Raw genomic sequence first — 14,578 nt, 5'->3', positions numbered from 1 at the left:
CAAGCAAAAGAGGCAAACAACACGGGCGCACGTGTTGTTTGCCTCTTTTTCTTGTGTCCGTGTACGTCTTTGCGCAAAGATCGATTACCAACTCGCCCAACATTCAGTACTTTTGTTTTCGAAGTTTATTTCGAAATACTTCTGATGGTGTCACTGCTTGAACAAAACGCTGCGCAGGCGCCGTGGCTTAGTTAGTTAAAGCGCCTTTCTAGTAAACAGGAGATCGTGAGTTCGAATCTCAGCGGTGCCTCGAGAGTCAAGACAAACGTCTCTCTAGTTTTTTTTGTTTTCGAAGTTTAGTTCGAAATACTTCTGACGGTGTCACTGCCTGAACAAGACGCTGCGCAGGCGCCGTGGCTTAGTTGGTTAAAGCGCCTGCTTAGTAAACAGGGGATCGTGAGTTCGAATCTCACCGGTGCCTCGAGAGTCAAGACTAACGTCTCTCTAGTTTTTTTGTTTTCGAAGTATAGTTCGAAATACTTCAGATAGTGTCACTGCCTGAACAAGATGCTGCGCAGGCGCCGTGGCTTAGTTAGTTAAAGCGCCTGTCTAGTAAACAGGAGATTGTGAGTTCGAATCTCACCGGTGCCTCGGGAGTCAAGACTAACGTCTCTCTAGTTTTTTGTTTTCGAAGTTTAGTTCCAAATACTTCTGATGGTGTCACTGCCTGAACAAGACGCTGCGCAGGCGCCGTGGCTTCTCTAGTTAAAGCGCCTGTCTAGTAAACAGGAGATCGTGAGTTCGAATCTCACCGGTGCCTCGAGAGTCAAGACAAAACTCTCTCTAGTTTTTTTGTTTTTGAAGTATATTATAAAATGCTTCTAATGCTGTCACTGCCTGAAGAAGATGCTGCGCAGTCACCGTGTCTTAGTTCGTTATCTCACCTGTCTAGTAAACAGGAGATAGTGAGCTCGAATCTCATCTGTACCTCTAGAAACAAGACAAATTTCTCTAATTTTTTGTTTTCGAAGTATAGTTCGAAATACTTCTAATGATGTCACTGCCTCAACGAGACGCCACGTAGGCGCCATGGCTTAGTTGGTTAAAGCGCCTGGCTAGTAAACAAGAGATCGTGAGTTTGAATCTCACCGGTGCTTCGAGAGTAAAGACAAACGTCTCTCTAGTTTTTTGTTTTCGAAGTTTAGTTCGAAATACTTCTGATGGTGTCACTGCCTGAACAAGACGCTGCGCAGGCGCCGTGGCTTCTTTAGTTAAAGCGCCTGTCTAGTAAACAGGAGATCGTGAGTTCGAATCTCACCGGTGCCTCGAGAGTCAAGACAAAACTCTCTCTAGTTTTTTTGTTTTCGAAGTTTAGTTCGAAATACTTCTGATGGTGTCACTGCCTGAATAAGACGCTGCGCAGGCGCCGTGGCTTAGTTGGTTAAAGCGCCTGTCTAGTAAACAGGAGATCGTGAGTTCGAATCTACCGGTGCCTCGAGAGTCAAGACAAACGTCTCTCTAGTTTTTTTGTTTTCGAAGTATAGTTCGAAATACTTCAGATGGTGCCACGGCCTGAACAAGACGCTGCGCAGGCGCCGTGGCCTAGTTAGTTAAAGCGCCTGTCTAGTAAACAGGAGATTGTGAGTTCGAATCTCACCGGTGCCTCGTGAGTCAAGACTAACTTCTCTCTAGTTTTTTTGTTTTCGAAGTTTATTTCGAAATACTTCTGATGGTGTCACTGCCTGAACAAGACGTTGCACAGGTGCCATGGCTTAGTTGGTTAAAGCGCCTGTCAAGAAAACAGGAGATCGTGAGTTCAAATCTCACCGGTGCCTCGAGAGTCAAGACTGACGTCTCTCTAGTTTTTTGTTTTCGAACATTCATGACTTTTTTGCGCAAACACGTACACGGGCACAAGCAAAAGAGGCAAACAACACGGGCGCCCGTGTTGTTTGCCTCTTTTTCTTGTGTCCGTGTACGTCTTTGCGCAAAGATCGATTACCAACTCGCCCAACTTTCAGTACTTTTGTTTTCGAAGTTTATTTCGAAATACTTCTGATGGTGTCACTGCCTGAACAAAACGCTGCGCAGGCGCCCTTGGCTTAGTTAGTTAAAGCGCCTTTCTAGTAAACAGGAGATCGTGAGTTCGAATCTCAGCGGTGCCTCGAGAGTCAAGACAAACGTCTCTCTAGTTTTTTTTGTTTTCGAAGTTTAGTTCGAAATACTTCTGACGGTGTCACTGCCTGAACAAGACGCTGCGCAGGCGCCGTGGCTTAGTTGGTTAAAGCGCCTGCTTAGTAAACAGGGGATCGTGAGTTCGAATCTCACCGGTGCCTCGAGAGTCAAGACTAACGTCTCTCTAGTTTTTTTGTTTTCGAAGTATAGTTCGAAATACTTCAGATAGTGTCACTGCCTGGACAAGATGCTGCGCAGGCGCCGTGGCTTAGTTAGTTAAAGCGCCTGTCTAGTAAACAGGAGATTGTGAGTTCGAATCTCACCGGTGCCTCGGGAGTCAAGACTAACGTCTCTCTAGTTTTTTGTTTTCGAAGTTTAGTTCCAAATACTTCTGATGGTGTCACTGCCTGAACAAGACGCTGCGCAGGCGCCGTGGTTTCTCTAGTTAAAGCGCCTGTCTAGTAAACAGGAGATCGTGAGTTCGAATCTCACCGGTGCCTCGAGAGTCAAGACAAAACTCTCTCTAGTTTTTTATTTTTGAAGTATAATATAAAATGCTTCTAATGGTGTCACTGCCTGAAGAAGATGCTGCGCAGTCACCGTGTCTTAGTTCGTTATCTCACCTGTCTAGTAAACAGGAGATAGTGAGCTCGAATCTCATCTGTACCTCGAGAAACAAGACAAATTTCTCAAATTTTTTGTTTTCGAAGTATAGTTCGAAATACTTCTAATGATGTCACTGCCTCAACGAGACGCCACGCAGGCGCCATGGCTTAGTTGGTTAAAGCGCCTGGCTAGTAAACAAGAGATCGTGAGTTCGAATCTCACCGGTGCTTCGAGAGTAAAGACAAACGTCTCTCTAGTTTTTTGTTTTCGAAGTTTATTTTGAAATACTTCTGATGGTGTCACTGCCTGAACAAGACGCTGCGCAGGCGCCGTGGCTTCTTTAGTTAAAGCGCCTGTCTAGTAAACAGGAGATCGTGAGTTCGAATCTCACCGATGCCTCGAGAGTCAAGACAAACGTCTTTCTAGTTTTTTGATTTCGAAATTTATTTCGAAATACTTCTGATGGTGTCACTGCCTGAGCAAGACGCTGCGCAGGCGCCGTGGCTTAGTTGGTTAAAGCACCTGTCTAGTAAACAGGAGATTATGAGTTCGAATCTCAGCGGTGCCTTGAGAGTCAAAACAAACGTCTCTCTAGTTTTTTTGTTTTCGATGTTTAGTTCGAAATACTTCTGATGGTGTCACTGTCTGAACAAGACGCTGCGCAGGCGCCGTGGCTTAGTTGGTTAAAGCGCCTGTCTAGTAAACAGGAGATCGTGAGTTTGAATCTCACAGGTGCCTCGAGAGTCAAGACAAACGTCTCTCTAGTTTTTTGTTTTCGAAGTTTAGTTCGAAATACTTCTGATCGCGTCACTGCCTCAACGAGACGCCACGTAGGCGCCATGGCTTAGTTGGTTAAAGCGCCTGGCTAGTAAACAAGAGATCGTGAGTTTGAATCTCACCGGTGCTTCGAGAGTAAAGACAAACGTCTCTCTAGTTTTTTGTTTTCGAAGTTTAGTTCGAAATACTTCTGATGGTGTCACTGCCTGAACAAGACGCTGCGCAGGCGCCGTGGCTTCTTTAGTTAAAGCGCCTGTCTAGTAAACAGGAGATCGTGAGTTCGAATCTCACCGGTGCCTCGAGAGTCAAGACAAAACTCTCTCTAGTTTTTTTGTTTTTGAAGTATATTATAAAATGCTTCTAATGCTGTCACTGCCTGAAGAAGATGCTGCGCAGTCACCGTGTCTTAGTTCGTTATCTCACCTGTCTAGTAAACAGGAGATAGTGAGCTCGAATCTCATCTGTACCTCTAGAAACAAGACAAATTTCTCTAATTTTTTGTTTTCGAAGTATAGTTCGAAATACTTCTAATGATGTCACTGCCTCAACGAGACGCCACGTAGGCGCCATGGCTTAGTTGGTTAAAGCGCCTGGCTAGTAAACAAGAGATCGTGAGTTTGAATCTCACCGGTGCTTCGAGAGTAAAGACAAACGTCTCTCTAGTTTTTTGTTTTCGAAGTTTAGTTCGAAATACTTCTGATGGTGTCACTGCCTGAACAAGACGCTGCGCAGGCGCCGTGGCTTCTTTAGTTAAAGCGCCTGTCTAGTAAACAGGAGATTGTGAGTTCGAATCTCACCGGTGCCTCGAGAGTCAAGACAAAACTCTCTCTAGTTTTTTTGTTTTCGAAGTTTTGTTCGAAATACTTCAGATGGTGCCACGGCCTGAACAAGACGCTGCGCAGGCGCCGTGGCCTAGTTAGTTAAAGCGCCTGTCTAGTAAACAGGAGATTGTGAGTTCGAATCTCACCGGTGCCTCGGGAGTCAAGACTAACTTCTCTCTAGTTTTTTTGTTTTCGAAGTTTATTTCGAAATACTTCTGATGGTGTCACTGCCTGAACAAGACGTTGCACAGGTGCCATGGCTTAGTTGGTTAAAGTGCCTGTCAAGAAAACAGGAGATCGTGAGTTCAAATCTCACCGGTGCCTCGAGAGTCAAGACTGACGTCTCTCTAGTTTTTTGTTTTCGAACATTCATGACTTTTTTGCGCAAACACGTACACGGGCACAAGCAAAAGAGGCAAACAACACGGGCGCCCGTGTTGTTTGCCTCTTTTTCTTGTGTCCGTGTACGTCTTTGCGCAAAGATCGATTACCAACTCGCCCAACTTTCAGTACTTTTGTTTTCGAAGTTTATTTCGAAATACTTCTGATGGTGTCACTGCCTGAACAAAACGCTGCGCAGGCGCCCTTGGCTTAGTTAGTTAAAGCGCCTTTCTAGTAAACAGGAGATCGTGAGTTCGAATCTCAGCGGTGCCTCGAGAGTCAAGACAAACGTCTCTCTAGTTTTTTTGTTTTCGAAGTTTAGTTCGAAATACTTCTGACGGTGTCACTGCCTGAACAAGACGCTGCGCAGGCGCCGTGGCTTAGTTGGTTAAAGCGCCTGCTTAGTAAACAGGGGATCGTGAGTTCGAATCTCACCGGTGCCTCGAGAGTCAAGACTAACGTCTCTCTAGTTTTTTTGTTTTCGAAGTATAGTTCGAAATACTTCAGATAGTGTCACTGCCTGAACAAGATGCTGCGCAGGCGCCGTGGCTTAGTTAGTTAAAGCGCCTGTCTAGTAAACAGGAGATTGTGAGTTCGAATCTCACCGGTGCCTCGGGAGTCAAGACTAACGTCTCTCTAGTTTTTTGTTTTCGAAGTTTAGTTCCAAATACTTCTGATGGTGTCACTGCCTGAACAAGACGCTGCGCAGGCGCCGTGGTTTCTCTAGTTAAAGCGCCTGTCTAGTAAACAGGAGATCGTGAGTTCGAATCTCACCGGTGCCTCGAGAGTCAAGACAAAACTCTCTCTAGTTTTTTATTTTTGAAGTATAATATAAAATGCTTCTAATGGTGTCACTGCCTGAAGAAGATGCTGCGCAGTCACCGTGTCTTAGTTCGTTATCTCACCTGTCTAGTAAACAGGAGATAGTGAGCTCGAATCTCATCTGTACCTCGAGAAACAAGACAAATTTCTCAAATTTTTTGTTTTCGAAGTATAGTTCGAAATACTTCTAATGATGTCACTGCCTCAACGAGACGCCACGCAGGCGCCATGGCTTAGTTGGTTAAAGCGCCTGGCTAGTAAACAAGAGATCGTGAGTTCGAATCTCACCGGTGCTTCGAGAGTAAAGACAAACGTCTCTCTAGTTTTTTGTTTTCGAAGTTTATTTTGAAATACTTCTGATGGTGTCACTGCCTGAACAAGACGCTGCGCAGGCGCCGTGGCTTCTTTAGTTAAAGCGCCTGTCTAGTAAACAGGAGATCGTGAGTTCGAATCTCACCGGTGCCTCGAGAGTCAAGACAAACGTCTTTCTAGTTTTTTGATTTCGAAATTTAGTTCGAAATACTTCTGATGGTGTCACTGCCTGAGCAAGACGCTGCGCAGGCGCCGTGGCTTAGTTGGTTAAAGCACCTGTCTAGTAAACAGGAGATTATGAGTTCGAATCTCAGCGGTGCCTTGAGAGTCAAAACAAACGTCTCTCTAGTTTTTTTGTTTTCGATGTTTAGTTCGAAATACTTCTGATGGTGTCACTGTCTGAACAAGACGCTGCGCAGGCGCCGTGGCTTAGTTGGTTAAAGCGCCTGTCTAGTAAACAGGAGATCGTGAGTTCGAATCTACCGGTGCCTCGAGAGTCAAGACAAACGTCTCTCTAGTTTTTTTGTTTTCGAAGTATAGTTCGAAATACTTCAGATGGTGCCACGGCCTGAACAAGACGCTGCGCAGGCGCCGTGGCCTAGTTAGTTAAAGCGCCTGTCTAGTAAACAGGAGATTGTGAGTTCGAATATCACCGGTGCCTCGGGAGTCAAGACTAACGTCTCTCTAGTTTTTTTGTTTTCGAAGTTTATTTCGAAATACTTCTGATGGTGTCACTGCCTGAACAAGACGTTGCACAGGTGCCATGGCTTAGTTGGTTAAAGCGCCTGTCAAGAAAACAGGAGATCGTGAGTTCAAATCTCACCGGTGCCTCGAGAGTCAAGACTGACGTCTCTCTAGTTTTTTGTTTTCGAACATTCATGACTTTTTAGCGCAAACACGTACACGGGCACAAGCAAAAGAGGCAAACAACACGGGCGCACGTGTTGTTTGCCTCTTTTTCTTGTGTCCGTGTACGTCTTTGCGCAAAGATCGATTACCAACTCGCCCAACATTCAGTACTTTTGTTTTCGAAGTTTATTTCGAAATACTTCTGATGGTGTCACTGCCTGAACAAAACGCTGCGCAGGCGCCCTTGGCTTAGTTAGTTAAAGCGCCTTTCTAGTAAACAGGAGATCGTGAGTTCGAATCTCAGCGGTGCCTCGAGAGTCAAGACAAACGTCTCTCTAGTTTTTTTGTTTTCGAAGTTTAGTTCGAAATACTTCTGACGGTGTCACTGCCTGAACAAGACGCTGCGCAGGCGCCGTGGCTTAGTTGGTTAAAGCGCCTGCTTAGTAAACAGGGGATCGTGAGTTCGAATCTCACCGGTGCCTCGAGAGTCAAGACTAACGTCTCTCTAGTTTTTTTGTTTTCGAAGTTTATTTCGAAATACTTCTGATGGTGTCACTGCCTGAACAAGACGTTGCACAGGTGCCATGGCTTAGTTGGTTAAAGCGCCTGTCAAGAAAATAGGAGATCGTGAGTTCAAATCTCACCGGTGCCTCGAGAGTCAAGACTGACGTCTCTCTAGTTTTTTGTTTTCGAACATTCATGACTTTTTAGCGCAAACACGTACACGGGCACAAGCAAAAGAGGCAAACAACACGGGCGCCCGTGTTGTTTGCCTCTTTTTCTTGTGTCCGTGTACGTCTTTGCGCAAAGATCGATTACCAACTCGCCCAACTTTCAGTACTTTTGTTTTCGAAGTTTATTTCGAAATACTTCTGATGGTGTCACTGCCTGAACAAAACGCTGCGCAGGCGCCCTTGGCTTAGTTAGTTAAAGCGCCTTTCTAGTAAACAGGAGATCGTGAGTTCGAATCTCAGCGGTGCCTCGAGAGTCAAGACAAACGTCTCTCTAGTTTTTTTTGTTTTCGAAGTTTAGTTCGAAATACTTCTGACGGTGTCACTGCCTGAACAAGACGCTGCGCAGGCGCCGTGGCTTAGTTGGTTAAAGCGCCTGCTTAGTAAACAGGGGATCGTGAGTTCGAATCTCACCGGTGCCTCGAGAGTCAAGACTAACGTCTCTCTAGTTTTTTTGTTTTCGAAGTATAGTTCGAAATACTTCAGATAGTGTCACTGCCTGAACAAGATGCTGCGCAGGCGCCGTGGCTTAGTTAGTTAAAGCGCCTGTCTAGTAAACAGGAGATTGTGAGTTCGAATCTCACCGGTGCCTCGGGAGTCAAGACTAACGTCTCTCTAGTTTTTTGTTTTCGAAGTTTAGTTCCAAATACTTCTGATGGTGTCACTGCCTGAACAAGACGCTGCGCAGGCGCCGTGGTTTCTCTAGTTAAAGCGCCTGTCTAGTAAACAGGAGATCGTGAGTTCGAATCTCACCGGTGCCTCGAGAGTCAAGACAAAACTCTCTCTAGTTTTTTATTTTTGAAGTATAATATAAAATGCTTCTAATGGTGTCACTGCCTGAAGAAGATGCTGCGCAGTCACCGTGTCTTAGTTCGTTATCTCACCTGTCTAGTAAACAGGAGATAGTGAGCTCGAATCTCATCTGTACCTCGAGAAACAAGACAAATTTCTCAAATTTTTTGTTTTCGAAGTATAGTTCGAAATACTTCTAATGATGTCACTGCCTCAACGAGACGCCACGCAGGCGCCATGGCTTAGTTGGTTAAAGCGCCTGGCTAGTAAACAAGAGATCGTGAGTTCGAATCACACCGGTGCTTCGAGAGTAAAGACAAACGTCTCTCTAGTTTTTTGTTTTCGAAGTTTATTTTGAAATACTTCTGATGGTGTCACTGCCTGAACAAGACGCTGCGCAGGCGCCGTGGCTTCTTTAGTTAAAGCGCCTGTCTAGTAAACAGGAGATCGTGAGTTCGAATCTCACCGGTGCCTCGAGAGTCAAGACAAACGTCTTTCTAGTTTTTTGATTTCGAAATTTAGTTCGAAATACTTCTGATGGTGTCACTGCCTGAGCAAGACGCTGCGCAGGCGCCGTGGCTTAGTTGGTTAAAGCACCTGTCTAGTAAACAGGAGATTATGAGTTCGAATCTCAGCGGTGCCTTGAGAGTCAAAACAAACGTCTCTCTAGTTTTTTTGTTTTCGATGTTTAGTTCGAAATACTTCTGATGGTGTCACTGTCTGAACAAGACGCTGCGCAGGCGCCGTGGCTTAGTTGGTTAAAGCGCCTGTCTAGTAAACAGGAGATCGTGAGTTCGAATCTACCGGTGCCTCGAGAGTCAAGACAAATGTCTCTCTAGTTTTTTTGTTTTCGAAGTATAGTTCGAAATACTTCAGATGGTGCCGCTGCCTGAACAAGACGCTGCGCAGGCGCCGTGGCCTAGTTAGTTAAAGCGCCTGTCTAGTAAACAGGAGATTGTGAGTTCGAATCTCACCGGTGCCGCGGGAGTCAAGACTAACGTCTCTCTAGTTTTTTTTGTTTTCGAAGTTTATTTCGAAATACTTTTGATGGTGTCACTGCCTGAACAAGACGCTGCACAGGTGCCGTGGCTTAGTTGGTTAAAGCGCCTGTGAAGAAAACAGGAGATCGTGAGTTCAAATCTCACTGGTGCCTCGAGAGTCAAGAGAAACATCTCTCTAGCTTTTTGTTTTTGAAGTTTAGTTCGAAATACTTCTGATGGTGTCACTGCCTGAACAACAGGCTGCGCAGGCGCCGTGGCTTAGTTGGTTGAAGCGCCTGTCTAGTAAACAGGAGATCATAAGTTCGAATCTCACCGGTGCCTCGAGAGTCAAGACTAACGTCTCTGTAGTTTTTGTTTTCGAACATTCATGACTTTTTTGCGCAAACACGTACACGGACACAAGCAAAAGAGGCAAACAACACGGGCGCCCGTGTTGTTTGCCTCTTTTTCTTGTGTCCGTGTACGTCTTTGCGCAAAGATCGAGTACCAACTCGCCCAACTTTCAGTACTTTTGTTTTCGAAGTTTAGTTTGAAATACTTCTGATGGTGTCACTGCCTGAACAAAACGCTGCGCAGGCGCCATGGCTTAGTTAGTTAAAGCGCCTTTCTAGTAAACAGGAGATCGTGAGTTCGAATCTCAGCGGTGCCTCGAGAGTCAAGACAAACGTCTCTCTAGTTTTTTTGTTTTCGAAGTTTAGTTCGAAATACTTCTGATGGTGTCACTGCCTGAACAAGACGCTGCGCAGGCGCCGTGACTTAGTTGGTTAAAGCACCTGTGTAGTTAACAGGGGATCGTGAGTTCGAATCTCACCGGTGCCTCGAGAGTCAAGACTAACGTCTCTCTAGTTTTTTTGTTTTCGAAGTATAGTTCGAAATACTTCTGATGGTGTCACTGCCTGAACAAGACGCTGCACAGGTGCCGTGGCTTACTTGGTTAAAGCGCCTGTCTAGTAAACAGGAGATCGTGAGTTCAAATCTCACCGGTGCCTCGAGAGTCAAGACAAACATCTCTCTAGCTTTTTGTTTTCGGAGTTTAGTTCGAAATACTTCTGATGGTGTCACTGCCTGAACAACAGGCTGCGCAAGCGCCGTGGCTTAGTTGGTTAAAGCGCCTGTCTAGTGAACAGGAAATCATGAGTTCGAATCTCCCCGGTGCCGCGAGAGTCAAGACTAACGTCTCTCTAGTTTTTTGTTTTCGAAGTATAGTTCGAAATACTTCTGATGGTGTCACTGCCTGAACAAGACGCTGCAGGCGCAGTGGCTTAGTTAGTTAAAGCGCCTGTCTCGTAAACAGGAGATCGTGAGTTCGAATCTTACCGGTGCCTCGGGAGTCAAGACTGACGTCTCTCTAGTTTTTGTTTTCGAACAGTCATGACTTTTTTACGCAAACACATACACGGACACAAGCAAAAGAGGCAAACAACACGGGCGCCCGTGTTGTTTGCCTCTTTTTCTTGTGTCCGTGTACGTCTTTGCGCAAAGAAGTCATCATCGAGTACCAACTCGCCCAACTTTCAGTACTTTTGTTTTCGAAGTTTAGTTCGAAATACTTCTGATGGTGTCACTGCCTGAACATAACGCTGCGCAGGCGCCGTGGCTTAGTTAGTCAAAGCGCCTTTCTAGTAAACAGGAGATCGTGAGTTCGAATCTCACCGGTGCCTCGAGAGTCAAGACTAACGTCTCTCTAGTTTTTTGTTTTCGAAGTATAGTTCGAAATACTTCTCATGGTGCCACTGTCTGAACAAGACGCTGCGCAGGCGCCGTGGCTTAGTTAGTTAAAGCGCCTGTCTAGTAAACAGGAAATCGTGAGTTTGAATCTCACCGGTGCCTCGGGAGTCAAGACTAACGTCTCTCTAGTTTTTTGTTTTCGAAGTTTACTTCGAAATACTTTTGATGGTGTCACTGCCCGAACAAGGCGCTGCGCAGGCGCCGTAGCTTAGTTGGTTGAAGCGCCTGTCTAGTAAACAGGAGAGCATGAGTTCGAATATCACCGGTGCCACGAGAGCCAAGACAAACCTCTCTCTAGTTTTTTGTTTTCGAAGTTTATTTGGAAATACTTTTGATGGTGTCACTGCCCGAACCAGGCGCTGCGCAGGCGCCGTGGCCTAGTTGGTTAAAGCGCCTGTCTAGTTAACAGGAGATCGTGAGTTCAAATCTCACCGGTGCCTCGAGAGTCAAGACAAACCTTTCTCTAGTTTTTTGTTTTCGAAGTTTAGTTCAAAATACTTCTGATGGCGTCACTGCCTGAAGAAGACGCTGCACAGGCGCCGTGGCTTAGTTGGTTAAAGCGCCTGTCTAGTAAACAGGAGATCATGAGTTCGAATCTCAACGGTGCCTCGAGAGTCAAGGCAACCGTCTCTCAAGTTTTTTGTTTTCGAAGTTTAGTTCGAAATTCTTCTGATGGTGTGACTGCCTTAACAATACGCTGCGCAGTCACCGTGTCTTAGTTTGTTATCTCACCTGTCTAGTAAACAGGAGATAGTGAGCTCGAATCTCACCGGTACCTCGAGAGACAAGACAAATTTCTCTGTAATTTTTTGTTTTCGAAGTATAGTTCGAAATACTTCTAATGGTGTCACTGCCTCAACGAGACGCCGCGCAGGCGCCATGGCTCAGTTGGTTAAAGCGCCTGCCTAGTAAACAAGAGATCGTGAGTTCGAATCTTACCGGTGCTTCGAGAGTAAAGACAAACGTCTCTCTAGTTTTTTGTTTTCGAAGTTTAGTTCGAAATAGTTCTGATGGTGTCACTGCCTAAACAAGACGCTGCGCAGGCGCCGTGGCTTCTTTAGTTAAAGCGCCTGTCTAGTAAACAGGAGATCGTGAGTTCGAATCTCACCGGTGCCTCGAGAGTCAAGACTAACGTCTCTCTAGTTTTTTGTTTTCGAAGTATAGTTCGAAATACTTCTGATGAAGTCACTGCCTGAACAAGACGCTGCGCAGGCGCCGTGGCCTCTCTAGTTAAAGCGCCTGTCTAGTAAACAGGAAATCGTGAGTTCGAATCTCACCGGTGCCTCGAGAGTCAAGAGAAACCTTTCTCTATTTTTTTGTTTTCGAAGTTTAGTTCAAAATACTTCTGATAACGTCACTGCCTGAACAAGACGCTGCGCAGGCGTTGTGGCTTAGTTGGTTAAAGCGCCGCTCTAGTAAACAGGAGATCATCAGTTCGAATCTCAACGGTGCCTCGAGAGTCAAGGCAACCGTCTCTCTAGTTTTTTGTTTTCGAAGTTTAGTTCGAAATTCTTCTGATGGTGTGACTGCCTGAACAAGACGCTGCGCAGGCGCCGTGGCTTCTTTAGTTAAAGCGCCTGTCTAGTAAACAAGAGATCGTGAGTTCGAATCTCACCGGTGCCTCGAGAGTCAAGACAAACGTCTTTCTAGTTTTTTGTTTTCGAAGTTTAGTTCGAAATACTTCTGGTGGTGTCACTGCCTGAGCAAGACGCTGCGCAGGCGCCGTGGCTTAGTTGGTTAAAGCGCCTGTCTAGTAAACAGGAGATTATGAGTTCGAATCTCAGCGGTGCCTCGAGAGTCAAGACAAACGTCTCTCTAGTTTTTTTGTTTTCGAAGTTTATTTCGAAATACTTCTGAAGGTGTCACTGCCTGAACAAGACGCTGCGCAGGCGCCGTGGCTTAGTTGGTTAAAGCGCCTGTCTAGTAAACAGGAGATCGTGAGTTCGAATCTACCGGTGCCTCGGGAGTCAAGACTAACGTCTCTCTAGTTTTTTTGTTTTCGAAGTTTAGTTCTAAATACTTGTGATGGTGTCACTGCCTGAACAAGACGCTGCAGAAGCGCCGTGGCTTAGTTGGTTAAAGAGCCTGTCTAGTAAGCAGCAGATCGTGAGTTCGAATCTCACCGGTGCCTCGAGAGTCAAGACAAACGTCTCTCAAGTTTTTTGTTCTCGAAGTTTAGTTCGAAATACTTCTGATGATGTCACTGCCTGAACAAGACGCTGCACAAGCGCCGTGGCTTAGTTGGTTAAAGCGCCTGTCTAGTAAACAGGAGATCATGAGTTCGAATCTCACCGGTTCCTCGAGAGTCAAGACAAACCTCTGTCTAGTTTTTTGTTTTCGAAGTTTAGTTCGAAATACTTCTGATGCTGTCACTGCCTGAACAAAACGCTGCACAAGCGCCGTGGCTTAGTTGGTTAAAGCGCCTGTCTAGTAAACAGCAGATCGTGAGTTCGAATCTCACCCGTGCCTCGAGAGTCAAGACAAACGTCTCTGTAGTTTTTTGTTTTCGAAGTTTAGTTCTAAATACTTGTGATGGTGTCACTGCCTGAACAAGACGCTGCGCAGGCGCCTTGGCTTAGTTGGTTAAAGCGCCTGAATAGCAAACAGGAGATCGTGAGTTCGAATCTCACCGGTGCCTCGAGAGTCAAGACTAACGTCTCTTCTGATTTTTTTGTTTTCGAAGTATTGTTCGAAATACTTCCAATGGTGTCACTGCCTGAACAAGACGCTGCGCAGACGCCGTGGCTTATTTGGTTAAATTTCCTGTCTAGTAAACCGGAAATCGTGAGTTCGAATCTCACCGGTGCCTCGAGAGTCAAGACAAACTTCTCTCTAGTTTTTGTTTTCGAAGTTTATTTCGAAATACTTCTGATGGTGTCACTGCCTGAACAAGACGCTGCGCAGGCGCCGTGGCTTAGTTGGTTAAAGCGCCTGTCTAGTGAACAGGAGATCATGAGTTTGAATCTCACAGGTGCCTCGAGAGTCAAGACAAACGTCTCTCTAGTGTTTTGTTTTCAAAGTTTAGTTCGAAATACTTCTGATCGCGTCACTTCCTGAACAAGACGCTGCGGAGGCGCCATGGCTTAGTTGGTTAAAGCGCCTGTCTAGTAAACAGGAGATCATAAGTTCGAATCTCACCGGTTCCTCGAGAGTCAACACAAACGTATCTCTAGTTTTTTGTTTTCGAAGTTTAGTTCCAAATACTTCTGATGGTGTCACTGCCTGAACAAGACGCTGCGCAGGCGCCGTGGATTAGTTAGTTAAAGCGCCTGTCTATTAAACAGGAGATCGTGAGTTTGAATCTCACCGGTGCCTCGGGAGTCAAGACTAACGTCTCTCTAGTTTTTTGTTTTCGAACATTCATGACTTCTTTGCGCAAACACGTACACGGACACAAGGAAAAGAGGCAAAGAACACGGGCGCCCGTGTTGTTTGCCTCTTTTCCTTGTGTCCGTCTAGTAAACTGGACCTCTCTCTAGTTTTTTTGTTTTCGAAGTTTAGTTCCAAGTACTTCTGATGGTGTCACTGCCTGAACAAGACTCTGCAGAAGCGCCGTGGCTTAGTTGGTTAAAGAGCCTGTCTAGTAAACAGCAGATCGTGAGTTCGAATCTCACCGGTGCTTCGAGAGTCAAGACAAACGTCT

At 45.7% G+C, this 14,578-nt stretch overlaps 18 non-coding genes across 18 annotated transcripts; all 18 read left to right on the top strand.

Annotated features, from left to right (window-relative positions):
• The first annotated feature begins 347 nt into the window (after positions 1-347).
• Positions 348-421, top strand: TRNAT-AGU (transfer RNA threonine (anticodon AGU)). The gene has a single exon. It is a non-coding gene; the product is annotated as a tRNA-Thr (tRNA).
• Positions 422-517: 96 nt separating this feature from the next.
• TRNAT-AGU (transfer RNA threonine (anticodon AGU)) lies at positions 518-591 on the top strand. Its single transcript has one exon. It is a non-coding gene; the product is annotated as a tRNA-Thr (tRNA).
• Positions 592-1,701: 1,110 nt separating this feature from the next.
• TRNAS-AGA (transfer RNA serine (anticodon AGA)) lies at positions 1,702-1,775 on the top strand. The gene has a single exon. It is a non-coding gene; the product is annotated as a tRNA-Ser (tRNA).
• Positions 1,776-2,202: 427 nt separating this feature from the next.
• On the top strand, positions 2,203-2,276 carry TRNAT-AGU (transfer RNA threonine (anticodon AGU)). The gene has a single exon. It is a non-coding gene; the product is annotated as a tRNA-Thr (tRNA).
• A 96-nt stretch (positions 2,277-2,372) lies between these two features.
• TRNAT-AGU (transfer RNA threonine (anticodon AGU)) lies at positions 2,373-2,446 on the top strand. The gene has a single exon. It is a non-coding gene; the product is annotated as a tRNA-Thr (tRNA).
• A 769-nt stretch (positions 2,447-3,215) lies between these two features.
• On the top strand, positions 3,216-3,289 carry TRNAT-AGU (transfer RNA threonine (anticodon AGU)). The gene has a single exon. It is a non-coding gene; the product is annotated as a tRNA-Thr (tRNA).
• A 1,280-nt stretch (positions 3,290-4,569) lies between these two features.
• Positions 4,570-4,643, top strand: TRNAS-AGA (transfer RNA serine (anticodon AGA)). Its single transcript has one exon. It is a non-coding gene; the product is annotated as a tRNA-Ser (tRNA).
• Positions 4,644-5,069: 426 nt separating this feature from the next.
• On the top strand, positions 5,070-5,143 carry TRNAT-AGU (transfer RNA threonine (anticodon AGU)). The gene has a single exon. It is a non-coding gene; the product is annotated as a tRNA-Thr (tRNA).
• A 96-nt stretch (positions 5,144-5,239) lies between these two features.
• Positions 5,240-5,313, top strand: TRNAT-AGU (transfer RNA threonine (anticodon AGU)). The gene has a single exon. It is a non-coding gene; the product is annotated as a tRNA-Thr (tRNA).
• A 769-nt stretch (positions 5,314-6,082) lies between these two features.
• Positions 6,083-6,156, top strand: TRNAT-AGU (transfer RNA threonine (anticodon AGU)). Its single transcript has one exon. It is a non-coding gene; the product is annotated as a tRNA-Thr (tRNA).
• A 435-nt stretch (positions 6,157-6,591) lies between these two features.
• TRNAS-AGA (transfer RNA serine (anticodon AGA)) lies at positions 6,592-6,665 on the top strand. Its single transcript has one exon. It is a non-coding gene; the product is annotated as a tRNA-Ser (tRNA).
• Positions 6,666-7,091: 426 nt separating this feature from the next.
• Positions 7,092-7,165, top strand: TRNAT-AGU (transfer RNA threonine (anticodon AGU)). Its single transcript has one exon. It is a non-coding gene; the product is annotated as a tRNA-Thr (tRNA).
• A 597-nt stretch (positions 7,166-7,762) lies between these two features.
• On the top strand, positions 7,763-7,836 carry TRNAT-AGU (transfer RNA threonine (anticodon AGU)). Its single transcript has one exon. It is a non-coding gene; the product is annotated as a tRNA-Thr (tRNA).
• Positions 7,837-7,932: 96 nt separating this feature from the next.
• On the top strand, positions 7,933-8,006 carry TRNAT-AGU (transfer RNA threonine (anticodon AGU)). Its single transcript has one exon. It is a non-coding gene; the product is annotated as a tRNA-Thr (tRNA).
• Positions 8,007-8,775: 769 nt separating this feature from the next.
• TRNAT-AGU (transfer RNA threonine (anticodon AGU)) lies at positions 8,776-8,849 on the top strand. Its single transcript has one exon. It is a non-coding gene; the product is annotated as a tRNA-Thr (tRNA).
• A 2,621-nt stretch (positions 8,850-11,470) lies between these two features.
• Positions 11,471-11,544, top strand: TRNAT-AGU (transfer RNA threonine (anticodon AGU)). Its single transcript has one exon. It is a non-coding gene; the product is annotated as a tRNA-Thr (tRNA).
• Positions 11,545-12,653: 1,109 nt separating this feature from the next.
• TRNAT-AGU (transfer RNA threonine (anticodon AGU)) lies at positions 12,654-12,727 on the top strand. Its single transcript has one exon. It is a non-coding gene; the product is annotated as a tRNA-Thr (tRNA).
• A 1,449-nt stretch (positions 12,728-14,176) lies between these two features.
• TRNAN-AUU (transfer RNA asparagine (anticodon AUU)) lies at positions 14,177-14,250 on the top strand. The gene has a single exon. It is a non-coding gene; the product is annotated as a tRNA-Asn (tRNA).
• Positions 14,251-14,578: the final 328 nt, after the last annotated feature.

Source organism: Rhipicephalus microplus, unplaced genomic scaffold (genome assembly GCF_043290135.1).
Source record: "Rhipicephalus microplus isolate Deutch F79 unplaced genomic scaffold, USDA_Rmic scaffold_62, whole genome shotgun sequence".
NCBI lineage: Eukaryota > Metazoa > Arthropoda > Arachnida > Ixodida > Ixodidae > Rhipicephalus > Rhipicephalus microplus.
This window is presented reverse-complemented; position numbering and strand designations above follow the sequence as displayed.